At 42.8% G+C, this 26,495-nt stretch overlaps 1 long non-coding RNA gene across 1 annotated transcript in view; it reads right to left on the bottom strand.

Moving 5' to 3' along the window:
* Nucleotides 1-251: 251 nt before the first annotated feature.
* Nucleotides 252-26,495, bottom strand: part of LOC113916992 — a 62,752-nt gene continuing 36,508 nt past the window's right edge. Inside the window, exons 2-3 of the long non-coding RNA XR_003518091.1 lie at nucleotides 19,164-19,361; nucleotides 252-918 (exon numbers count right to left, since the gene is read on the bottom strand). This is a non-coding gene — a long non-coding RNA (uncharacterized LOC113916992). The remainder of the gene's footprint in view (nucleotides 919-19,163; nucleotides 19,362-26,495) is intronic.

Genomic DNA, 26,495 nt, shown 5'->3' with positions numbered 1-26,495 from the left:
AAATATTTTTACAGCTGGTTCATTCGTTCAGAAGGCCAAGAAAATCCAAATGTTGAATGTGGTTACTATGTATCTTGAGCCACTTGTATTCTTTTTTTTTTTTTAAGATTTTATTTATTTTAGGGGCACCTGGGTGGCTCAATCAGTTAAATGTCTGGCTTGGGCTCAGGTCATAATCTCAGGGTCCTGGGATGGAGCCTCGGGCTCCCTCACTTCTCCCTATCCCTCTGCCACCACCCCACCTTGCGCTCACTTTCTCTGTATTTGTGGGAGCACATGTGTGCAGGGGGAGGGGCAGAAGAAGAGGGAGAAGGAGAGAAGCAGAATCCCCACTGAACACAGAGATGGGGGCATGGTCTCACGACAAGACTCTGAGATCATGACCTGAGCCCAAATCAGGAGTTGGTCACTCAACCCACTGAGCCACCCAGGTGCCCCTTAAGCCACTTGGATTCTAATAACCATTCCCTCTCTCTCTTTAAATCACAACATTGTTTTGTTGGAGTAGCCTTATCATTTATCCTGTGGAATGCTCCACCTTCTGGATTAGGTGGACTTCTTCCTTCTAGTGGTACTTAACTTTTCTTCCCTCCATTTTCCATATCTTGTAGGTTTGATGGTAAGGATTACATGAGTTAATATTTGTAAAACATTTAGCACATGTATTAGTTTGCTAGGGCTGCTATAACAAAGTCTCACAAACTGGGTAGATTAAACAAGAGAAATTTATCCTATCATATCACAGTTCTGGAGGCCAGAAGTCCATAATCAAGGTGTGGGCAGGGTTGGTTCCTTCTGAGGGCCAGGAGAGGACATGCTCCAGTCCTCTACTCCATCTTGTAGATGGTCATCCTCTCCCATGTCTTCACATCACTTTCCCTATATTTGTGTCTGCTTCTGTGTCCAAATTTTCCCCTTCTGTAAAGACACCAGTCATATTGGATTAGGATCTAAGCTCATGACTTCATCTTAACTAATCACATCAGCAATGACCCTATTTCCAAATAAGGTCACATTCTGAGATGTTGAGGGTTTAAACTTCAACATGTAAATTTTGTGAGGACACAGTTCAACCCATAATAGCACAAAACCTGGCACATTGTAAAATTTCTATAAATGTTAACTAAGTTGTCAATAATGTCATTATTATTATTATATTATTACTCACTTAAGGATTAAGTGAGTTAATACATGTAAAATATTGAACACAAGACTTAGCACAGAGTAAAATTTCTATAAACATTAGCTATGAAACTGTAACATGTTACCTTATTAAATATTTAGCAATTTTTTTAAGATTTTATTTATTTATTTGACAGAGAGAGACACAGTGAGAGAGGGAACACAGCAGGGGGAGTAGGAGAGGAAGAAGCAGACTCCCCACTGAGCAGGGAGCCCGATGCGGGGCTCGATCCCAGGACCCTGGGATCATGACCTGAACTGAAGGCAGACGCTTAAGGACTGAGCCACTCAGGTGCTCCAATATTTAGCAATTTTTAAATACTAATTGATATACGTGTTAGAATGTTACTTAATAGCTTATTCATACCAATTTAAATTCATAAGACTCAATCAGAATGAGCCACAGGCCAAATAAATTTTAACAGGTAGGGGGACAGGAACGGGGAGGCCTAGAAGAAAAGAGGCCTCAGTGGGCACCTGACAAGCTCTGAGGCCAGCTCAGGGAAGGTCAAATGGCTTTCCTACATTACCAGCTACACAACTCTGGGAAAGTCCCTTCCTCAGACTAAGTTTTCCTTTTCTCTAAAACGATCAAACATGAGATATTCTCCAAACCCCTTTTCACAAAATTCTAGGTTTAGGGTACCTGGGGGGACCAGTCAGTTAAGCAACTGACTCTTGGTTTTGGCTCAGGTTGTGATCTCAGGATCGTGGGACTGAGCCCCGAGTTGGGCTCCACGCTCAGTGTGGAGTCTGCTTAAGATTCTCTTTCCCTCGCCTCTGCCCCTCCACCTTCTTTAAAATAAATTTTAAAATCTTAAAAAAAATAAAATTCTAGGTTCTATAAGGAAAAGGATGATGAAAAGCATAGCAGGCAACTGCCATTTATAATTGCAAGGAAGTTATCTTACAATATTAGTAGTATCAGAAAATTTTACTAATTATAAGGCAGTAAATCATTCTTAAAATGCACTAGAAAAAATTATTTTAGCAAAAGTAGTCAAGTTGACATGTGTCAATCTTCTTTTATACCTCTATTTTTTTTTCACTTTGGTTTCTCCCTAGTTGTTTGTTGTGTTTTGTGGTTTGTTTGTTTTTTCCCTATTTCACGGACCATTTGTATTTGAAATTTTTTGGCTAATGGTGTTGTTTGTGGTTATTTCTTTCCTGGTTTTTAAGCCTTTAACCAGTTATTTTCTTTGTCTCTTGTTACCACTTTTTTAATCACTAAGCTCTCTTTCCTGACTTTTCTATTCCCCTCCCTTGTACATTTTTTCCCTCTTATTCATTTCTTTCTTCTCTCATCTGGATGAAAGAGCCAAAGTTCTTTTGGTATAAAGATGGAATCACTTACAGCATCCCAGTGAGATTTCATGCTGAAAAATCTCTGCTTACCTTTGTCAGACGAGAGCAGTAACACAGAAAGTTGCATGGCTGGGAGGAAGACACAAGAGCTCAGCGTAGAACCAGAGCTCTTTAGAACTTTACATGTGCCCAAATCTTCTGCCCCACATCCAACAGAAAGTCTTTCATCCCCTGCTGCAACATTTCTCCTCTGGGGGCAACTCTACTAGGAAGCTCCGCTAACAGGTGTATTAACTGCCCAGTAGCCCATTGGGAAGACTGGTAGGTGGGCGTGATAAATCAGGAGCAGATCCTGCTGTAGGGCCAGGAGAAAACACAGCCTTTCATGATGTTGAGCATTTTCAGAAGAGTGATAATACCCTTTCAGGTCATCAGAAATGCTTACTAATTGAGAAGAAAGCCTCAAGTCTACTGAGGGTTCTTAACATCTTTGCATTGTCATTGCCATAGTGAGAAGGGCTGAAGGGCAGCTGCAGGGGGATGTGGAGAGAGCGGGGACAGTGAGTTTCCAGCAGTGGGAAGAGTGGGGCTGCCCAGACCAGGAGACCCATGTAGGGCACTGGAGATATTGGGCCATTGCTGTGGCACCTTTTTCTCCTGTTCGCATCCATCCCCCAGGAAGACTTTTGACCTTGTTAGCTTCCCTAGTAGACTTCTTTCCTGAAAAGACAGCTCCCTTTAGAAAAAATTACATGGCCTTTCTGTCTCAGACCAATTTCATTTGCTTGGACAGTATAAGGCAGTGCTTCCCTAAAACCTGATTACCCTGGGTAAACTGAAAAGCCAAGATGATATAACCATATCAGAGAGTTTGGCAACTCTCCAGATATGAGGGGTAATGATGAGGAAAGAGTCAAAGACAGTATCAAATTTCTAATTCAGAGCTCCTAGAAAGATGATATACCATATAAAGAATAGGAAAAAGTAGAATCTGTCAAAGTATTAATAATCTCAGAACTTCCCTCACCACCAACCCTCTATTTTAATTTTTTGTGGTAGAGGGTCTATTGGAAGTGGTCCATAATTGCAGGGGCCATATTTCACTTCCATGTTCCTTTAGAAATATGGAAAGAACAGAGTTCAGTGTTTCCATTTGTTTTTCTTTCATTTTTAAGGACATTAAAATCTTTTTTGGCTCTGCCCCTCACACTTTCCTCTATGTCTCACTTGTCAGAATCATGTCACCTGAATTTTCTTATATCTGTCACTAACAACACAAATAATATTAACCTGATAGCTTGGACCAATCAAGATTCAACATTCTGGGAACGCCTGGGTGGTTGGTTAAGCTGACTCTTGATTTTGGTTCAGGTCATGATCTCAGGGTCATGAGATCAAGACCCCAATGGGCTCTCCGCTCAGCTGGGAGTCTGCTTCTCTCCTCGTCCTCTCCCTTTGCCCCTCCTCCTGCTCTCCCTCTCTCTTTTTTTTCTCTTTTCTCTCAAAATAAATAAAGAAAGTCTTAAAAAAAAAAAAAAAGATTCAACACTCTATACCTGGGGGAGGAACCCTGGATGCCAGACACAGAAACAAAATCTAGATTCTGTTATCAAAGGGGAAAGAGGGGGAGAAGTGTAGCTGTTAGGTGGACAATCAACGGGATTTACTGCAACATGCACATTGTTGCTGGCACTTTTACTTGAAGCAGTTTAGACCCATCCCACAGATGTTTAGACAGATCTAGGTCTGGACAATGAAATATCTGAGAGTCTTCCATTGCTTTGCAAAAGAAAGAAAAAGCACCATTATTATGTGCCAAGTACTATGTACCAGGCACTTTGCTGAGCATTCTAACTAAGCCTATTAGTTCATTTAGCTCTGCAAAGTGAATGCCTTATCCCCATTTACACAAATTAAAAAAAACAAAAACAAAAACTTTGCTTCAAGGAAGGTAACATACTTGTCAAAGTCGCACAGTCAAGTGACAGAGGTGAGAGCCAGCCCAGTCTTAGGGTCAAAGCCCCTACTCTTCCAGTATACATCTCTACCATGTAATTTCCAAGACAAGCACATGGAAGCAGAGGCAGGTAGGGTCTCTTTGTGACAGTGGGCTGGGGAGAGGAGAGTTTTATGCCCTCCCACAGGTACTGTGCTGCTTCAGAATATGAGGCTAATGGTAGAGGTACCAAGAAGTCCTAGAGCTTGTGCAGGGGTTGCTGCTGGCTGTTTGAGGACCATCTGGTAAACCAAGAGTTAAAGTGGACAGGGCTTCCATCTCTTTCTGCCCAGGAAAGGTGAATGCTCAGCATTGCTGATTGTAATGGGAGAAATAGGGCTGACTTGTAAAACTCTCAGACACATACACTAGGGAGTCAGATTATTTCTTAAAACTTTGCTTTAGGAAATCTGAAATCCACTCTGTAGCCATCCAAATTACAAATCAAGGCTAATGACACAGTTTGTGTTGCACTCCACAATGAACAAAGTGTTTCCATGTGCAGTATCTTGTCTGTTATCCCCTCTCAGATGATGAAATTTAGGCTGTAAACCAGCGCTGTCCCAGGGAACTTTCCATGACAATGGAAATGGACCTGTCTGCCCAATACAGTAGCTACAAGCCACATTTAGCTACTGAGCACATGAAATGTGACTAGTGGGACTGAGGAAGTGAGTTTTTTAGTTTAAACTAATTGTAGTTTAAGTTTAAAGATCCACGTATGGCTAGTGGCTACTAAAGTGAGCAGGGCAGTGGTAGGTGTTGAGTGACTTATGCAAGTTTAGTGCTTTAGTAAGCTCGACAACTCTATTTGTGGTAACACATTGCAAAAGGAATTCTTCCTGGGCTCCTTGAGTTAATTATCAACCTGATTTAAATGTTGGAAATTAAATTCTGTTGTGAAAACTTCTCAAGTATGAATTCGATAAGGGGAAGGAAACAAAAATAGTTGAACTGAACTTTCCCTTATGTCAGTTAGGTCTGAATTTGTTGGGCAATGGGAGCATAATATATATTCCATCACCTGAGTGAAGTTTTCCAGTCAGGTTGTGGGTAGAAGAATGAGCTTCTGAACCCAATAGCATAGGCAATTGCATAAGATAGCCTATTCACTGAGGGGCACAGCCATAACTGTCCTTCACCTTCTGAGAAAAAAAACAGAATCAAAGTCTCCCTTGTAATTTACTCTGATAACCATAAATTCCAGAAGGTTCTAGGCACCAAACAGAAATCATTATCTGACACGACTCCTGTATATCAACACCGGTTAGGCCCAGTGAGGACATTTAGAGAGAGCAGGAGGAGTACAGAAAGTGATGGGCTTTCATCTGTGAAATCTCATGCTTTAACAAAAAAAAAGAGAGGGGGAAGGGGTACCTGGGTGGGTCAGGCAGGTAAGCATCCAACTCTTGGTTTCAGCTCAGGTCATGATCTCAGGGTGGTGGTTTCAAGCCCCAAGTCGGGCTCTGTGCTCAGTGTGGAGTCTGCTTGAGAGTCTCTCTCTCTCTCCCTCTCTCTCTTTTCCCCTCCACTCTTCCCTCCTACTTATGCCCCCCCCCACTCCACTCATGCTCTCTCTCATGCTCTCTCTCTAAAAATAAATAAATAAATAAAATCTTTTATAAAGGGGAGTGAGAGAGGAATAAATAATTAGAGCAAGTCTCCCAGGGAAAATATTTCATCCATTTTGAGGGTGTAAGTATAGTCCTCTATTAATTTAAACAAATCCTTCATCCTGCAATATGACAAGGACCATCATCCCACTCTTTGTAAGGCCTTAGTTACTATGTCTTTATCTGGACTCTTTGCCTACTAAGGGATTTTGGAAATGGTTGAGAAAATCTGCCAATGACAACATCCACACCTCCCCCTCAACCATGACCTTTAGGAGGCTCTGGTTGCCCTGTTGCGTGAAGTTGAGGGTTCTCAGAATGTACATTCCTATCTTAACAGCGTGCCTTCAGATAGGTCCCTTCCTTCCTGAACAGATAGAAGTGTAGTTTAGCTGGGCAGGTGACCTTACCTCCACCCCAGATTTAGTCAGAAAATTCATTTCATCACCATTATTAATAGCTGGGTGTGCTGATGTTTCCTGAACATGATAAGAACCACACAGACTCAGAAGGAAACAAATCCATGACTCGGCACTTTTCCCTCCTATTCGACTGCATTAGAAAGGTTCCTACTGGACCTACAGATAGCTATGGGGCCCTGGACTCTTGGCCAATGCCTGCTTGAAGATCTAACATTGTGTGATAAGGATGTGCAGCCACTAAAATTCAGAAAAATAGTAGATAGTTTCTGTGTAATACTACTATCTCCCCCTCTGGCTACCTAAGAGTGATGAGCAGAACTGCTTAACTTAATTACAGTGCCAGTTTCTGTTTCCTGAATTCCAATTGGTTTGCCAAAGGGATGGAACCTAATGTTTATACTGTGAATTGTGTACAAGGTGTGTGTGTGTGTGTGTGTGTGTGTGTGTGTGTGTGTGTGTGTGTGTGTATCTCAGATTAGCCTTTTTTTCTCCCTGTGAGATAAGAAATATTCACCTATTTTAAAGATGGGGAGGCTGTGTTTCAGAGAGGTAAATAATTAGCCCAAGATCACACAGCTAATTAGAGAGATCCAAAATTCAAACCCTGATCCATCGGTCTTCTAGTGCCAAACTGCCACCCAGGCAACATGTGTGCCTACAAGCAGGGCATCCACTGTTATGGACTGAGTTGTGTCCTCCAAGACATATATGTTGAAGCTCTAACCCCTAAAGTGAGTATATTTGGAGATATGGCCTTTAGAGAGGTAGTTAAGCTTAAATGAGGTCATAAGGGTGGGGCTCTAACCAGATAGGACTGATGTTCTTCTAAGAAGAGAAAGAGACATTGAAGATCCCTCTCTTTCCAAGCACACAGAGAAGAAGCCATGAAAACACAGAAGAGAGTTAGTTTCTACGAGCCAGAATCCAACCCTGTGGGCACCTGATCTCAGACCTCCTGCCTCCAGAACCGTGAGAAAATAAATGGCTGTTGTTCAAGCCCCCTGGGCTGTGGTTCTTTATTATGGCCACCCTAGCAGACTAACAAGCCCAGCTTGGGGCCTCCAAGACTTTCTCTTCAAAACTCCTCATGTAACAGTCAGAAAGATATCATGCCCTAAACCCACATCCCACAACGCCTTCCTTATCACCCACCTGCCCTCCAGCAGGGTCAGGGCTAAGGTGAGGAGGGTAAGGCACTTTCCCCAGGCACAAAAAAACCCCCAGTAATTTCCCAGAGACACCAAAAAACTCAGCAATTAAGACAAATAACATGTTTTAAATCAGTTAGTGCAAAAAATCCATGATGCTTTTGTTACTTTGCATGTTCACCCACAGCTAGCCATGGTTGAGAGATATTTGTCCCTGGCTTTTCAATATAAGTGGTATCCCTGTGAGTGAATCCCAAACTCCATTTTTGAGATAAAGGAACTACCCATTTTTTCCATGACAGATTATTTTTTAAAATTTTTTTTAAGTTTTTATTTATTTGAGAGAGAGAAAGAATGAAGGAGCACTAGTGGGGAAGGGGCAGAGGGAGAGGGAAAAGAAGACTCCCTGCCGAGTGAGCCCCACGCGAGGCTCCATCCCAGGACCCTGAGATCATGACTTGAGCTGAACCGACTCAGCCACCCAGGCGCCCCATGACAGATGATTATTAAGCTGCCGATAATAGTCAAGTTTGGGCTGATTGTTGACTATGTTGCAGACTTTGTCCTGGGTGCAGTGTATAATGAGCAAGGGAGATGTAGCCAGCTCATAGGGAGGGCAGTCGGCAGGGGCACAGAAACAAGTAAGGGACAGTATCAGTCTACAGTGCTTGAGCTCCAAGGAGGCATATGCGAAGGAGAGCGATGATGGAAACACATAGAAGACTTGAAAGCCTGACGGAGGGCATCAGGAAAGAATCATGAGGGAAAGAGTCATCTCAGTTTGCCAAATGACAAGGGCAAGGAAACATGGCTCCAAGCATAGGAGAAGCATGTATAAATCCTCCAAGAGGCTTCTGTTGACAAGTGACAAGCATCATGGCATCGAAAGCTCATGACATCGTGTAAGGCAGGTGTGCTTCTTTCTTGCATACTAGTCCATCAACAAATTCTGTGGGTTCCACGTCAGAACAGATAGTCCAACTACCTTTTTTTAAAATTTTATTATGTTATGTTAATCACCACACATGACATCATTAGTTTTTTTGATGTAGTGTTCCATGATTCATTGGTCCAACTACCTTTGACAAGTCCATTCCTAGCCCCCAGCCTGAGACTCCTGATAAATCTGATCATGCCACTTCTCTGGCCCAAACCTTCCACCTGTTTCTCATTCTTACTTGGAATAAAGTCAAATAAGTCAAATAATCTGCCCTGCAAGGCCCCCATCCCATTAGCTCTCTCACCTCATCACTTTATAACAACTCTATAATTTATTGTTTATTGTTTGTAACCCCAACTGACTGCCCAAACAACCACCAGAAAAACTGGATGGTCAAGTCAAGTTTATTAGACTTAATGCAGTAAGGGAGCAGACCACCTTGACAGAATATAAGTAGTATTTAAAAATGAAAAGTTACAGCAGGGTATTTATAAGGGTTTCAGGTTTGAGCTAGGTGATGTCAAATATGATTTTGCAAGGTGGTAAATTGGCTAGAAGTGGGCAATTTATGAAATATTAGCCTAGACCAAATGGCTAAGGACCAGATGGCTTTACTGGGAAAAGCAAAATGAGAGTCTCATGGGACTTGGTAAATGAACTATTAGTCTTGATAAATAAGCCACTATTTCCTAGTACTGTTTAGCACATGAACTGAGAATTATTTCTGTTTCAGTTCTCACACCACAGAATGTAAGCCCTCCATGAGGGCATAGATTTATTTCTCTGTTTGTTCAGTTTTATCCTATCTTCTATAAGAATGCCTGGCACTGAGTAGGTATCAATAAGTATTTATTGTATGAAAGGATGAATGTTATTATTCTGATTTTTAAAATAAGGAAACTGAGGAGTGCCTGGGTGGCTCAGTTGGTGAAGTGTTAGACTTTTGGTTTCAGCTCAGGTCATGATCTCAGGGTCGTGAGATCAAGCCCCACATCAGGCAGAGCTGAAATATTATTCAGCCTTAAAAAGGAATGATATTCTGATACATACTACAACATGGATGAACGTTGAAAATGTATGCTACATGAGGCAAGCCACACACAAAAGGACAAATATTGTGTGAATCCATTTATATGCAGTACCTAGAATAGTCAAATTCATAGAGACAGAAAGTAGAATAGTGGTTACCAGGGGCTGGAGGGAGAGGAGAATGGGAAATTATTGTTTCATGGGTACAGAGTCTCTGTTTGGGATGATGAAAAAGTTCTGGAAATGGGTAGTGGTAATGGTTGCACAACATAATGAATATATTTAATGTCAATGAACTGTACAGTCTAAAGTGGTTGAAATAGTAAATTTTATGTTTTTTGTATATTTTACCCACAATAAAATAAACACCCTAAGTGCCTTAGTCTTTTATTAATGCTATTCTAGCCCCCAAATAAAATCTTGCAATCACCAATCACTATTGAGCCTGTTCATGGTGAGCCCAGATGGGTACCTGCACACACAGCAACTTGCATTACAATACAAAAGAGAATCCTGAGTTTAGGGAATCCTTTATACTGAGCAGTAGGCCTGCCTGCCCTTTGCTCCCCAGGGAGACATTATCTCTATCATCCAAGGATATCTGCTATGTAACTATCCTTGAAAAGACAATCTGGAACATAGGGCAGTTAATACTTCTGCAGACAAGATTTGCAGGAACTCAAGAGATCCATGGAAAACTGTTTCCCAATAATATTCACCCCTCATTTCTGTACCATCTTGGTTTCTGGTAAGTTTTCCCGTAAATATGCCACTCTGTCATCCTCTCCAATTTATCTGACCAACAGAGGTTGGGATAAAACCCATTCAATTTATCTCATATGGCATTTCGTTAAAACTAATGCCTACAGGACTCCAAGCAGCAGGATGAAGCCAGTACTGACCTCAACCATGCCCCTTAGGATCTTGGATCCAATGAGGCTAAACAAATCCCATATACCACCTGGGTCTTCCATCCAAGTGGCTTTCTCTTTAACTTACTATATTGATCTTTTAACTTGGCCCAAGGCATTAATCCAGGTACGGAAGGAGGAAGTCTATGGTAATTCTGTCAATCATAACAATCTTGGCCAATGAGTTTAGATTGGCTTTCAAGGATGAGGCCATATCATTATTCACTCCAGCTAAAATCAGGGGCAGATCCCACACCACTTCTAATTGGATGTCTCCCATCATAAGAAAAACTGCTTGTGGGGTGCATATAAATAGCAAGCAAATTATCCTCCAAGACACTCCCCTGAGAACCAAGGTATGGCTGTTTGGGGAGAGATCTCCCCAATTGTTTGAGAGCTACATGACCCCCTGATATTTCCTTAAATACTGGAAAGTGTCCTATGACCACCCTTAGACGTGAAGTCCCCGTGTTTTCATGAGAAAGGCAAATTAACACCTGCCTTCCAGACTAGACGTACAATACTAAGAGTACACATAGTGCCCCCAGAAAGAAAGTTTATCATTGTTGGGGCCATTCACATGAGACCTCCATCATCGGGGTGTATGTGAACATTTTGACAATGCCAATGACACAGCCTCCTGGGCAGCCCATATGGGTCTCTGTTCAGTTTGAATAATTGAGTCCAGTCATTATTTTTAAAATGAAACCTGTCCTGTTTGTACATGACACCAGAAGAGCAGTATTCATTCACCCCACAGAATGATGGAACAATGGCTCCAGGAATGGGGATGCGAAAGCAACCCACTGGTGCCAGCAAACGTTTTGCATGAGAGAGTCTTCCTCTGCTGCTCCCAGTAAATTTCTCAGTAAGATTAAAGTACATGATGATCAGTTGTGTCAGAATCACCTGGAGGAAGGTGGCAGACCCAACTGTCTTAAATTTAAGTAAGTTGTAACAGTACAAAGAAGCTGCACCAGAACATTTTCCCTTTTGAGAGAGCCTCCAGAGAACAATCACTAATGTCACTCATCCCCCCTCAGGAGGTCTCAGGTGTTCCTTCCCCCAAGCACTCAGGTTTTTGCTCTCCCTCTAACATTACCACAAAATCAGTGTGGACTCATTCTAGTACCTATAACTTCACCCTTTTTTCAGATATTTCACCATTCAAACCAAGATGATTCTCTGGAAAGGTCAAGTACAAGAGGGACAAGGCACTTTTATAAAATGTACAAGAACACTTGTGTTAATCTGCTAGGGCTGCCATAACAAAATACCACAGACTGTGTGGCTTTTACAACAGACATTTATTTTCTCCCAATTCTGGAAGCTGAAAAGTCCAAGATCAAGGTGCCAAGGTTGTTTGCTGGTGAGGCCTCTCTTCCTGACTTGCAGACAGCCACCATTTCAATGTATCTTTACATGGCCTTTCCTCTGTTCTTGAGCAGAGACAGATCTCTGGTGTCTCTTCCTCTTCTTATAAGGACACCAGTCCTATTGGATTAAGGTCCACCCTTATGACCTCATTTAACGTTAATTACATATGTAAAGGCCATATCTAAAAATAGAGTCACATTGAGGGTGAGGACGTCAACATATGACCTGGGGGGGGTGCAGGGGGACACAATTCAGCCCATAACAACACTTATTCCCCAACTTTGGTCTGGGTGGGCCACTATAGGAAGAATTGGTAAGCAGTGTACTCAATCATGTGACCATTATCTTTATCATCTAGGGCTGTGTTAATCCAACAAGAGAATCCAAGTGGAGGAACCTGAACTATGTGTGTATAAGGCCTTCCTTTTGGCTGGCCTGCCCCCAGGAAGTGTGCCACCAGGCCAGCCTAGAACCACCAATAGGTAAAAGGAAGGAGCATGATGCCCAGTTATGATAAGGGAAGTATCCCAAATTTTTAAAAATAGGTCTATATAACTATTGGGAGGCAACTCCCTAGGGTGTCTCTCTGCACACTTTGTGAGCAAAGGCACTGGCTCTCTTTGTTCTGGACTCTTTTGTCCAGAACATTTCTCTAGCATACAGCCCTGGAGGATAAAGATTATGTCTCCCTCCAGAGCAAAGGACAGCTATGTTAACTTTCCAGTATAATAATGCTTCTCTCTAGGGCAAATATCAGGCAGTCTCATTGCCCATTATTAAAGACTTGGGCTCCTTGAACTTGGGGTTCTTTTCATGTATGCAACCCACTGCGTGTGCAGATTTCACCTGCCCCTCATCACATTGTGGGAATTGGGCTCAGGTACTCTGACAACTGCAATTGCCATAAGAAGCAAGTCCTCCCCCTCTGGGACCCATGAGTCTCACATCTTCTGCCAGCATCACTAAAATGAAAGCAGGCTAAGTTTTTAGTTTGCAAGTAGGATAAACGCTTCGCAGTTATTGATGGTCACCCCCACTACCTCTTTTGTCCTGATCATTACCCAGGAAGCAGCCGAGGAGAAGACCACTCCTCTCTGGGGACTGCCAAATTCAGTGACCAGACTGTCTCACCAAGGTGTGTGGACCAGGTAAAGGGGAGGGAGCAGAGTCAAAAATTTTTTTCTGTCGATTTTTGAGGAGGCTGTTTCAATACTCAGCCACACAGGATGCCTATGAGTGGTGGAAAGCACAGGAGGTCCGACAAATCCTTGACTGGAAGCACGGTGTTGAGCAGCTTTTGCAATAAAAGGCTCACCATTGTCCCAATGCAAATGGTCCATAAAGCCAAACATAGGGCATGGATCAGTTTCACAGGCCACAATGCTCTGGCAGGGGTTGATGACTGAACTAGAACAAAAACATCATAACCTCAAAAAGTATCAACAGCAGTGAGACACCACCAACAGCCCTGACAGGGCTCGAGCTTCCAGTGTAGTCTATCTGCCAGGAGCAGTCAAGGGCAAAGGTCCCGTGTGATACAGTCTCCCATTTGTAAGGGGAGAAAAGTCAGGTGGTTAAAGGGTAGAAGACTGAAGGTTGTTCTGGAAAAGTTTCAACAAGGCTGACAGTGAGTCCAAGAGGCAAAGTAACCCATGAGAGGCATCCCAGGAATGGGTCTTAGAATCCCTGGTATGCTCAGCCATTGGCTGAAAGCAGCCATGGCCATTGCCTTCTGTGCGAATGTAGACATGAATAGCAGAGCTCAGCAAATAAGGCTGTGTCCAACCACACTCTGCAAGTAGAAAACCTAAGAGGTGCATTTTTATAGCCACCACAATCAATTATGGTTAATAAAAAGGATTCCACATTAAATCACATTATAAGGGAAAAGGGGACTAAGACTCTGAAATAGAAAAAATCGAATAGCAAAACTGCAGATGCCTATCAATATCTATATGAGTATTGTGAATACGTAAAAGGAAAAGAACTAGACAGAGTGTCATATATGGTGTCAATCTATAATACATAAATGCTTATACTTTAAGAAGATTCCATGAGGAAATAAAAACCATCTTTAAAGCTCCAGAGAGAAAGGTACATTAATATGCCTGTAAGTTTTTTCAATGTGATAGATCACTTTTTTTGTTTTCTTGGTAACCACAAACAGCCCGAGGGATTTCTTTTGGTCTTTTCTATTTCTGGGACTCAGACAAGTAGAAAGAAGGAGCAGGAAAACACAGCCCCTCCCCTTCTCATGGCCCAGCTGGAAAAAGTCTCCCTTGGGCTGCGTGGGACCAGGACCTGGTAGAGGGAGAAAAGGGGAGCAGGGGGTGCAGCAGACCCAGAGAGTGCAGGCACATCATAATATCTTATCACATACCCAACTACATGTCAATTATTTTAAAGACCTATTGAGATATAATTCATATATCATAAAATTCACCTATGTAAAGTATACAATTCCATGATTTTAGTATACTCACAGAGCCGTACAACTAGTACCATGATCTGAATTTAGGATAATCACATCACCCCAAATTTTGAAACCCATTAGCAATTATTCCTCCAACTGCCCTCACTAGCCCCAGCCCTAGAAAACCACTAATGTACTTTCTGTCTCTGTAGATGTGCCCATTGCGGACATTCCCTATAAATGGAATCCTAGGATATGTGGTCTTTTGCACCTGACTTGTCTCATTTAACACAATGTTTTCATGGTTCATCCATAGTGTAGCATGCATCAATATGTTGTTCTGTTTTATGGCCAAATAACATTGCATTGTATGCTATATTTGGATATACCATATTTTGTTTGTCCATTCATTAATTAGTGGACATTTGGGTTGTTTTCATGTTTTGGCTATCATGAATAACATTGCTATGAATGTTTATGTACAAGTTTACATATGCTTTGAATTTTCTTGGGCATATACCTAGGAGTGGAATTGTGGGCTCATATGGTAACCCTATGTTTAACATTTTGAGGAACCACCAAACTAATTTCCACACCAGCTGCATCAGGTTACATACCCACCAGCAGTATAGGAGAGTTCCAGGTTCTCCATATCTTTGCTAACACTTGGTATTGTTGTCTTTTTTATTATAGTTATCCTGGTGGGTTTGAAGTGGTATTTCTTCGTGGTTTTAATTTGCATTTTCTTAATGGTTAATGATGTTGAGCATATTGTCATGTGCTTATTGGCCAGTTATGTATCTTCTTTGGAGAAATGTCTATTCAAATCCTTTGCCATGTTCTTAACTGGGTTACTTGTGTTTTTGTTGTTGACCTGTAAGAGTTCTTTATATATTTTAGATACCAGTTTCTTATTAGATATGTGATTTCTAAATATCTTCTCCCATTCTGTGGGTTGTCTTTTCACCTTCTTGATATATCATTTGTGGCACGAAAAGTTTAAATTTTGATATAGTCAAATTTATTTTTTCTTTGATTCCTTATGCTTTTGGTGTCATATCTACACAACCATTGACTAATTCAAGATCACAGAAATTCATGTTTTCTTCTAAAAATGTAATCGTTTTAGCTCTTACACTCAGGTCTGTGGTCTGTTCTGAATTAATTTTGTTTATGATATAAGGAAGGGATTCTATTTCATTCTTTTACTTGTGGGTATCCACTTCTTCCAGCACCTCCTGTTGAAAAGATTATTTTTACCCCCATTGAACTATATGTCAATTTTAAGCAGAAAAAAAATGTTGTTTCTATATGACCACAATCTGAGAGGAGGACAATCAGGCTCATTAACTCAGTCTTCTCACATTCCAGAATTCCTAGTACTTGGTATTCTGTGGGACAAGCCTCCTCCAAACATACTTGTTAACTAAACAAATACAAGAACCATACTTAACCTTGCTGAACTACCTAAGAACTTGAACCACTTCTGTTTGCTATAAATACTCAGTGCTGTGAAGGAGGCTTCTGGTTTCTATTGAAACTCGATCCCAGAGTATTTGTCTGGGAAGCTGGGGGACTGATTTTCCTGTTTTACCCATGACCTCTCCCAATAAATGCATTTATTAATTTCCATGAATTGTTGTGGCTGGTGGGAGGTGTGTAGCAGCTGCCAGTTGTGTGGCTAGAAAATGCCAACTACCAACAGAAGGCCACAAAGACTATTGAATCGCTCCTTCCCAACTTCATCAATGCCTTGGCTCCTATGAATTTATGGCACTTTTTGGCCTTCTATCTTACTACAGAGAGAATAATGAAGACATTTAAGTGTCCTTCGGGCCAATCCTACTGCAGCAGGGCAAAAACATCAAATGAGATTTTTGCCATCAAGATGGACCAACTCAAGCAAGTTATTTGGCACATTGAAGGTGCTCAAAACATATTGGTAGAGAACATTAAAGATGTAATCCAAAGCCTACATCTGTACCATGGGACTCCAGAAAAAATAGCTAGAGAAGTGGTCTTCAAAGAGCCCAGAATCAGCCTCAAATTGAGGGTCATAATTATTTTAGGGAAGTCAATTTTTTTTCCTTTTTTTGAGATTTATTTATTTATTTATTTATTTATTTATTTATTTATTTAGTGCAAACAGGGGGAGGGGCAGAGGGAGAGGGAGAGAGGGAATCTCAATCAGACTCCACTCCGCTCATGGAGCCCGATGTGGGGCTTGATCCCAGGACCCTGAGATCAAGATCTGAGCCAAAATCAAGAGTCAGACGCTCAACCCACTGAGCCACCTAGGGACCCCTAGGGAAGTCAATTTCTAATTCATTCTGTACTGTTCTTTCAGTGTTGCTCATTCTAATTCTTATACCACAGTTGGAGCCACAGATATTCTGGGAAAAGAACATTTGCACTATAACATTCTCAAGTCCCCTGGGCATGACCCAGAGAAACACATTTCAGGCTCTGCACCAAGTTAGCACAGCAGATGCTACCCCTACCAAGAGATGTGGGAAGGCTTAGATCACAGGATCTTCACTCTGAAAGAGCCCTTAGAGATTCATGACACTCACTTTGTTACAGATGAGACAACTCAGGCCCAGAGAATTTAGGGATTTGGCCTGTGTCATGCCGTGAATTGAGGTTGATGGAGAACTATCCGTAAAGTATTTGGGGCAGGTTGACGTTTTGAGTCAAAATCACTGATGGAAAATAGTTTTTCGTTCAAAATCTAATGCTTCAAACATGTCACTGTTTTATCCAAATTTTCAAGCTAAGGTTTTGATAATTAACATCAAGTGTTAGGTAAGGGTGGGGAGCAGTTACTACAGTTTCAAAGAAGCCAAATCTAAATATAATTCCCCCACTACCTTGTTAGGATACAAAAGACATCCTCCAGTACCTTTTTCTCTGCATTAAATGCATTACAATGAGAGGTCAGTTGACCTTTGTTCCTTGGATTATTTTGACATTGTTCAAAGAGCCTCCAGTGTGCATTTCACAGAGCCCAGGTGCTGGGCCACCCTTGAACATGGGTCCCCAGACCTTACTGTCAAATTCAGCAATTATTTTCTCTCTCTCTGCAGCTGTGTTCAGAAGACTGCTTTTGTGGACCACCAGGAATTTCCTGTGATAGAATATCAGAAAGCTACTGGTGACTCGGAGGAGGTGACTTCACAGGGCAAAAGTTCCCTTTCTACAATAAACATTCTCAGTGTGGCCATGTAGGAGACTTCCTACACAGACCCCACACCTACGAGCCACTTGTCTTCTTGACACCAAATAGGCAGAGAAAGAGACAGAACCCTTTGTAAGAGATTATCTTTTTTTTCCAAAGTGAACTTGCCTACAGGTTCCTAGTATATCAGCATCATCATAAAAAGCGGTGAAAAGAAAGCTCACCTAGAAAGGAATTTAAGAGAGATGAGTTTTATAAAGCCAACAGGCAAGCCAGTTCACAGTTCCTAAGTGAGGGATGGAGGCTTTGTCAAATGACTTGAAGGCGCTTCAGCATTTTGAAGGGGGAGGAGCAGGGCACCTCCCTGGCACACTGACCAGCCTTGTGCCCCACGGGAGGCCTGGGAGCAAGAAGTCTACCTCCTCAGCAGCCATTGCAAAAGCCACCGTTCAGAAGAGAGTTACTAAAGAAAAAAGCCAGACCTGCTTGGTCAGAGCAGGTACATACCTAAGACCTATCTGATCTTCTACGCATCTGGGGAGACAGCGGTCCAAGGGAAGGGGGCAAACCAGACATCTACCACAAGTGGATGTGGCCCTGCAAGCCAAGCTTCCTTGACATTTCCTCTTCTATCTCTCAAAGACTGCACTCTCCTCCCTAACTTGCCCTTTGTGACGGATTCTCACCCACAAAAATCTCATTCTTAGGAGCCATTAGTATTACCCCCGGTAAATGAGAAAAAATGGCTTGCTGGCATGGTAGAGGATGGATCCATCAAGAGCTGAAGGTGAGGGGCGCTTGGGTGGCTCAGTCGGTTAAGCGTCTGTCTTCGGCTCAGGTCATGATCCCAGGGTCCTGGGATCGAGCCCGGCAGGGCTCCCTGCTCAGTGGGAGTCTGCTTCTCCCTCTCCTCTGCCCCCCCCCCTCATGCTCTCTCACAAATAAATAAAATCTTAAAAAAAAAAAAAAAGGCTGAAGGTGAGCTTTGGAGGGTCTTTTACAACAATCTGTATTCTTAGCAAGGACGTTTGCCCTCACACTAGGCTGCTTCCAGCTAGTTGACAGGGTTGACTTCCCACTTTCGCTGGTTTCCAGTGGTTAATATTTCCCGTTCATATGATTAGTCTCCTCAGGTAGCTATTATAAGCTCCTCTCCTCTTTGTAAAATAGGAGTTCATTGTTTGATCAGTTCGTGCTTTCCTAGGCATGCCCACACAACAGTGGGGGGGGGTCTAGAGGCCTCACCGGGCTTTCTGTGAAAAGGTGATAGCAGTGGGCTGATTGCCGGTGGAGCAAGCAACCACCCTGGCCGCCTCCTCCAATTCCTGTCCCGAGCACCCCCGAGGCCCCATCTCCACCAAGGGCCAAGGAGAGGGCAGTCCAACCCCTTTATCTTCATGGGACTGGATTCATCAGTTCTCCTAAAGGTTTCCAAGTGTAAGAGAAGAGCTTCATCCATTTCTTTCTTTTTCCCCTGTTTCTGTATGAAGTGGAATCACAGCAGGACTTTGTGCACCTCTCACACCTTTCCTGAGGCAAAATACAGTTTGCCTTTGGTGTCCCTTCCACTGCCTCCCTCGAAGGATTTGACAACGGCTGCCTTCCAGACAACAAGTGTGGGTGACCCAGGCTCCCTGTGACCACCATACCTGGGCGTTGTGGTCCAGCCAACATCCTGGGCAGAGGGCACATCTGCCCGGGGGTGGGGACGGTCCAGGAAAAGGAGCTAGCAGGTACATGCACAACAGGACCCCAGACTCCAACTGTATCCAAGAACTGCTTAAATCTTCAGAGGTGTCTCTGTGAGCGACCCCAACATTCAGTAGGCAGCCCAGTCAGAATTGTCTCTGGCAAGGGAACAAAATGCATATTGTAAGGTTTAGGGAACAGTGCAAAGAGGCACACTAGTCTCCCCACTTCTCAGAAGCTACTTAAATCACTCTCTGAGGCTGCTTTGTCCTGAAACACAGACTCCTGTCCGGTTCTGGGGAGGCTCCGCTCCTGAGCTGCCCCTCCATTTCTTACTGCTGTTTCTCCTTTCCCAGGATGCCAGCGTTCAACCCTGACTTTCATCCATTGTTTCGCTTCCTTCTAGCCCATCTCCTAACCCATGGCTGAACCACTGCAAATTACCATTTACAAACACATTTGTTTGGGTATAATAAACTGGCATGACTTCTCCTCTATAGAATATGCAGGAAGGATATATACAATGGGACCCAGACAGAGACCAGGCCTGGAGGACTGAAGGAGGAACTAGGAGTGATGTAATCTCTATCCAGGGCACACGGCCCTTCCCCCTCTGTGACAGAGAACAAGGTGCATCATCTCGCCAGACCTCAGCCAGCTCCCTCATTTGTAAACTAACAGTATATAATCAGAGGGTCTCTCAGGCCTCAGGCTCTAAAATTTCAGATCAGTAAGATGATTTCTGAGCACTTACCTAATACCAGGCATGAAACGGCCCAGATCCTTATCCCCATGAGCTTAGCACAATGGAAAGGGCAAATATCAAAAAGAAATAATTATAAACAATAAACCTACAAGTGTCTAAATTACTACAGAAGAAAACTGAAAGTGCTCTAAAGGCAAATAATCCAGTCTGGGTATTGTGATGGCATAAATTTTTGCAACTACCCCGTAGCACTCACTTGATTGAGGAAATGGCTTCAATGTACATGTGAAGGAAATGTACAGAAAATCACAAGTTTCAGTGGGAAATATGGAAGGCCTAATGATATCACCAAGGCCTCAGAACTTGAAGAAAAAAAGATGAAAGCAAAGGTGACCATTTGGGTTCTTACTCCCCATGCCCACAGGGCCCGTTCATTCTCAACAAACTGAACATCGGCCTGGGCATGGTCACTTTGTGGTGCAATTTATCTATAGGTGATCTTTTAAAGGGCGTGGTCATCAGCAAAAGAAACTGACCGTGGCTGATTCAAACAGAAAGATGCACACTGAATTGCTCAGTGTGGAGGCTGGAGAACTGGGTTCACAAAATGGACAGGAACAAAGACAAGCCAGGCCAGAGGAGGCCAGACAAAATCACAGCACTGAACCGGACCCAGGTGGATAATGAGCACATACCTTGGGAGTCAGGGTTCACATCCTAGAGACAGACTGTTTTGTTCTCATCCCACCACCAACTAGCTGTGCAACCTTGAGCAAATTGTTTAACCTACCACCAACTAGCTGTGCAACCTTGAGCAAATTGTTTAACCTACCACCAACTAGCTGTGCAACCTTGAGCAAATTATTTAGCCTCAATTCCTTGTCTGTAAAATTAAACTAAATAATTCTAGGGGCACCTGGCTCAAACAGTTATGAGACCGACTCTTGATTTCAGCTCAAGTCACGATCTCAGGGTCATGAGACTGAGACCTGGGTCTGGTTCCGTGTTCAGTGTGGAGTCGGCTTGAGATTCTCTCTCCCTTTCCCTCTGCCCCTCCCTCCTTCCCCTCCACCCACCCCCAGCATGCTTGCACTCTCTCTCTCTCTCTCTCAAATAAGTAAATAAATCTTAAAAATAAATTCCATATTTTAACAAGTCTAAAATGTTGTCGGTTGTAAGATAATACTGCTTTTTTATTAGCCACTAAGAGAAAACACTGCCAATTAAACTATGCCACAGGGCTTTCTCATCACTTCAAATTTTTTGTTTTATGTTTCAAAAACAAAATTTTTGTTTTATGTTTATGTTTATGTTTTATGTTTTAGATCTATGTTTAGATCTAAAAATCCTTATTAGATCTATTTAGATACAGGTTTTTATTGTGTCACTCTTATACATACATAAAAAGGAAAATATAACAAAAATACATTAGGATACTTCTAGGTCTTTCTCAACTCAGAGCCCAACTCTCCCAAATGGCTTGTTGGCCTGGTCATTTTTGTTTTGTTTTGTTTTGTTTTGTTTTGTTTTCATTTCAAGTGGGCTTCACACCCAGCGTGGAACCCAACTCGGGGCTTGAACTCACGACGCTGAGATCAAGACCTCAGCTATCAAGAGTCAGCCGCTTCACTGACCCAGCCACCCAGGCGCCCCTGGGCTGGTCATTGTTGTCCACATGTGTCCACCAGCGGCTGCTGATCTCTGGGCCTTCACGGTCACTGGTAGCATTTCTTCCAAGACTGCTCGCCCGTTTTCTCCTGGAGCTGCGGCAAGCCTCCCACACCCCTTCTCCAAGGTGTGACGCGACTGCTTTCTTGACCTTCACAGAGGCGTCAAGAGGCTTTCAGAACACACACACAGTCCTTTCCAAATACTCCTCTGGGGTTTTTTTGCCTGAAACAGCAAGGATCTGTGGGCATCCTCTTATGCCACTGAAGACAAGTAGGTGTGTGCTGTCGGACGAGCATAACCACCACCAGCAGGCACGATGCCTCAGAACTCACGATCAACAGACGACAGCCGGCCCAGGAGACTGCCATGAGACTGCCGTGAGACGTGAGACTCGTGTTCATTTACATGAAGAACTTAGCCCTGCTCCAGCGTGTTGTCAGCACTCCACAAATGTCAGTTATTTTCTACCTTTAAGAAATAAGCGGGGCACCTGGGGTGGCTCAGTCAGTGAAGCGTCTGCCTTCAGCTCAGGTCATGATCCTGGGGTCCTGGGATGGAGCCCCAAATTGGGCTCCCTATTCAGTGGGGAGCCTTCTTCTCCCTCTCCCTCTGCTGCTCCCCCTGCTTGTGCTCTCTCTCTCTCTCTGACAAATAAATGAATAAAATAAAAAAAAATACTTGTAGCAAATTAGGAGTGTTTTATAAAGGTGCACCTGTTTATCTTAGCTTGAACAGATCACCTGGAGGACAGGATAAAATGAGCCACTCTCCCATTTGCAAGCTTTCAAAAGAAATCTGTGAGGGAGTCCGTAAGTATCAGGAGGGGGATGAATAAGTGAAACAGATTTTCTTTTTTTTTTTTTTTTAAGATTTTATTTATTTATTTGGGAGAGAAAGAGAGAAAGCACAGTGGGAGAGGGACAAGCAGACTCCCCACTGAGTGCAGGGCTCCATCCCAGGACCTGGGGATCATGACCTGAGCCGAAGGCAGACGCTTAATGGCTGAGCCCCCCCCGCCAGGCGCCCCTGAAACAGATTTTCTTTAGTTCTGCCAGGGAGCCTGAGATCTGCTCTCCTCTTGATGACAAAGTGTATAGCCACTTAGCTAGGATTCAGACCAGCTCAAAGGGCTGGTGGCAGCAAGGGAGGGACATTCCTTATGGTTCAGTGCAAGTAAATAGCTTTTTTTTCATCTCTATTTAAACGTAGCTCATTAGTATGTTGTGTACTTGGGAACCCCAAACAGCCTCATTGGTTTTCTTTTGTGTTATAAGACTTAGAACACTGAATTCTATTTCTGGCCGTGACTCCTAATACACCTTTCTCACCCAGGGAGAGCTGGGGCTGCGGGGGAGGGGGGGGCGTATGGGGGGGGATGGAAAAAGTTCTGGCTGTGGAGGAGCTGTCAGAGGAGGGTGTGGAACAAAGACCAGGAACCCCTTTCCAGTTCTGACCATGTGCCACATGCATCCTCAGACATCAGGCGAGAGACAGTGGGGGGGGGGGCGGTCAGCTGGCTGATGGGGTTACTCGGCCCAACTGGAAAAGCCTTTATTTTACAATCATTCATATATATATATATATATATATATATATATATATATATATATATATGTATGTATGTATATACATACATACATACATATATATAAGACATTTTAAAAACCATCAGTCCCATTCCTTTGCATTTGCTTTTGGTGCAATTTGGTATTTCTAAGGGAAATATCTGAAGAATATTTTGAATCTTGATGTGAGAGTTCATTGGCTCCAGGGACCAAAATTCTGCTCTCCTTGGTTTTATCTATATAATAAGAACAAATAGCTTAGATCTAGGTGGCAGGCGCACAGGCAAACAAAAGTAATTGGGGCCCTTGCCTTCTCCCTGCATTTGTAGGCCAGTATGTCAGGCTCCTAGTGGTAGAACACCATTTCTAAATTAGTATATTTGGCTTTGAGCAATAAAGTATGACTGTTTTTTATCTTGGCAAATACTCTAAAACACTGTGCCAAAATATAGTCCCAACAGAGAGAGAGAGACCAAGAGAACCTAGCTCTACACATTATCACCAACACTGGATTCTTTGGGGATTATTTCCTCATTGATAAGGTTATGGAGGTTTCAGACTTAAAAACTTTTTCTCTGAATTTCTCATTTCTCTAGCCGATGGCTTCATGAATTGACAGTCATGCACACCTCACCAGAGTAACTTAGGAGATGAGTATCCATGCTAACTGACGGGGGTAGGGGGGGGCACACAAGCTAATAAGCTGATGTGATAGACAAGAATCTCTGAATGCTCCAAGTCCGCTGAGGCCCAACACAAACTGGGAACCTCTTCCCAAGAAGCCTGCTCCAGAAGTCTAGAGGCAGAGAAGACAAAAGTGCCTCAGGGAGCTACTACAGTGTTTCAGCCTCCCTAAAAAGGTAGGGCAGCCCTCACTGTGTGAAGACTGAAGCCAGGGGAGCGCAGCCCTTGGCAATATGCTATGTGGTGGCCCTGGGGTGCAGGGCGAGCAGTTATTACAAGCTCTCTATTTGGTCCCTTAGCCTCGCCTTACAGTTCCCTGTGGCTGGTAAGCCTGAAGTCTCAATTTATAGATTTCTTTGTTTATTCTAAAGGAAAGAAGCAGGAAGTTCATTTTTACTGGTGACCTTGAACTAGATGTCTTTGATGATGCAGTTTAATGGGTTAAAGGTTCATCGTAGTTTATTTATGTCATTATAAAATGACGCCATCCTTGTTTTTATATTTTTTCACATTTAATGAGCGTACTTCTTGTAGTAAGTTATACCACACACACACACACACACACACACACATTTAAAGCAAAAGTTTTTCCATTTACTTTTTTTTTAGTTTTTAGTTTTTTAGGTCTTTTTTTTTAGTTTTTCCATTTATTCATTTTTATTGTAGCTCCGCCCCAACCTATAGTACAAATAGTGTCATATTATTTGCAAATATTTGCCAGAACTTTTAGAACAATAATTGATTTTAGTCTTTCTAAAGGGTTTTAGACTTGAACAGAGAAGGTTTAAAATATGTCCTCTCTACAGTCATTCATCAGATACAACTTGTATGTCATACATAACATCTTTTGTATCAGCTTTGTTTTGTCTTCATTTGAAGAGCAAAATGTTATTCCTTCCAATGGGGAAAAAATGCAGGAACCACCGACTGTGACGGTTCTTAAGTCACCCTTTAGAAACCCGAGGAAATATGAAGAAATGGGTCCTCCTAGTGTTCTGCGTGTGCTGCTGCAATATGCCGACACCCTAACTCATAGGAGAGCTTCTCCAACTTTATTTTTTTTATTTTATTATGTTATGTTAGTCACCATACAGTACATCATCAGTTTTTGATGTGGTGATCCATGATCCATTGTTTTCGTATAACACCCAGTGCTCCATGCAGTACGTACCCTCCTTAATACCCATCACCAGGCTAACCTACCCACCCTCCTCCCCTCTAAAACCCTGTTTGTCTCTCAGAGCCCATAGTCTCTCATGGTCCATCTCTCCCTCTGATTCCGCCCCCTCATTTTTCCCTTCCTTCTCCTAATATCCTCCATGCTATTTCTCATGTTCCACATATAAGTGAAACCATATGATAATTGACTTTCTCTGCTTGACTTATTTCACTTAGCATAATCTCCTCCAGTCCCATCCATGTTGATGTAAAAATTGGGTATTCATCCTTTGTGATGGCTGAGTAATATTCCATTGTATATATGGACCACATCTTCTTTATCCATTCATCTGTTGAAGGGCATCTCAGCTCTTTCCACAGTTTGGCTATTGTGGACATTGCTGCTATGAACATTGGGGTGCATATGGCCCTTCTTTTCACTACATCTGTGTCTTTGGGGTAAATATCCAGCAGTGCAATTGCTGGGTCATAGGGTAGCCCTATTTTTAAATTTTTAAGGAACCTCCACACTGTTTTCCAAAGTGGCTGTACCAACTTTCATTCCCACCAACAGTGTAAGAGGGTTCCCCTTTCTCCACAACCTCTCCAGAGCTTCTCCAACTTTAAAGCACACAGATACTATCTGGGGATCTTGTTAAGATGCAGATTCTTACACAGAAGATGAGGAGTGAGGAGTGGGATTCTGCATTGCTAACAAGCTCACAGAGGATGCCAACGCCGCTGGCTCACGGAATTTCCATGAGTTTGATGGTGTCGAGTTGTGTCAATAGAATCAGAAAGTTGTAATTACATGTAAAGATCTTTTTAGATGTTAAAAATTCAGAAGTCAAACTCATTTTCCCCTTTCCTAGAGGCCATATATTAGTTGAAATTGGTGAAATTAGTTGAATTGGTGATGTTGAATTACAAATTTCAGAGCAGCTAATTGCCCTAAATGAAATTCCTTTAATGATCGACCATTACTTTCGTAACTACAACATCTAAGAACATGCCCGCTTACTGATTTGCCCATGCTTTACTGTTAACAGTTCTAAAAGCAATGTTCCCATGTTCTATTTTGTCCCCCTAACAGCTGGCAATGTTATAGCAGATGCCTGGCCTATTGGTCTAGAGAGATGAATTTTCCAGGTGAGAGAACAAAAAGCAGGTGGGCACGAAATGCCTCACTGCTGGCCATACGATCGCAGGGACATCTAGCCCAAGCAGAGCTTATTATGAGAGTCATGTAAGGGAAGAAGTCTGTGTTGTTAGGGACTGTCTTCCCTGAAGCCATCCCTATGATGGCTTCACCAGAGTAATGTGTTCACGCTTGTGGGAACTTCGCTCTGCTCAGCACTTACTAAATGATTTCTGTCCCTTCTCCATCATACTGAGCACCACAGCCGTACGAGGAATTCACTACTGCTCCTACCACTTTGTCAAGGAAGCTGCTGAGGCTTAGAGCTTGAACAGCCCTCCCGGTAAGCTGCTGATTCGGGACACATACC

This window comes from Zalophus californianus, chromosome 4, assembly GCF_009762305.2.
Source record: "Zalophus californianus isolate mZalCal1 chromosome 4, mZalCal1.pri.v2, whole genome shotgun sequence".
Classification (NCBI taxonomy): Eukaryota; Metazoa; Chordata; class Mammalia; order Carnivora; family Otariidae; genus Zalophus; species Zalophus californianus.
Note: the sequence above shows the minus strand (reverse complement) of the source record. Positions and strands in the feature narration are given on the sequence as shown.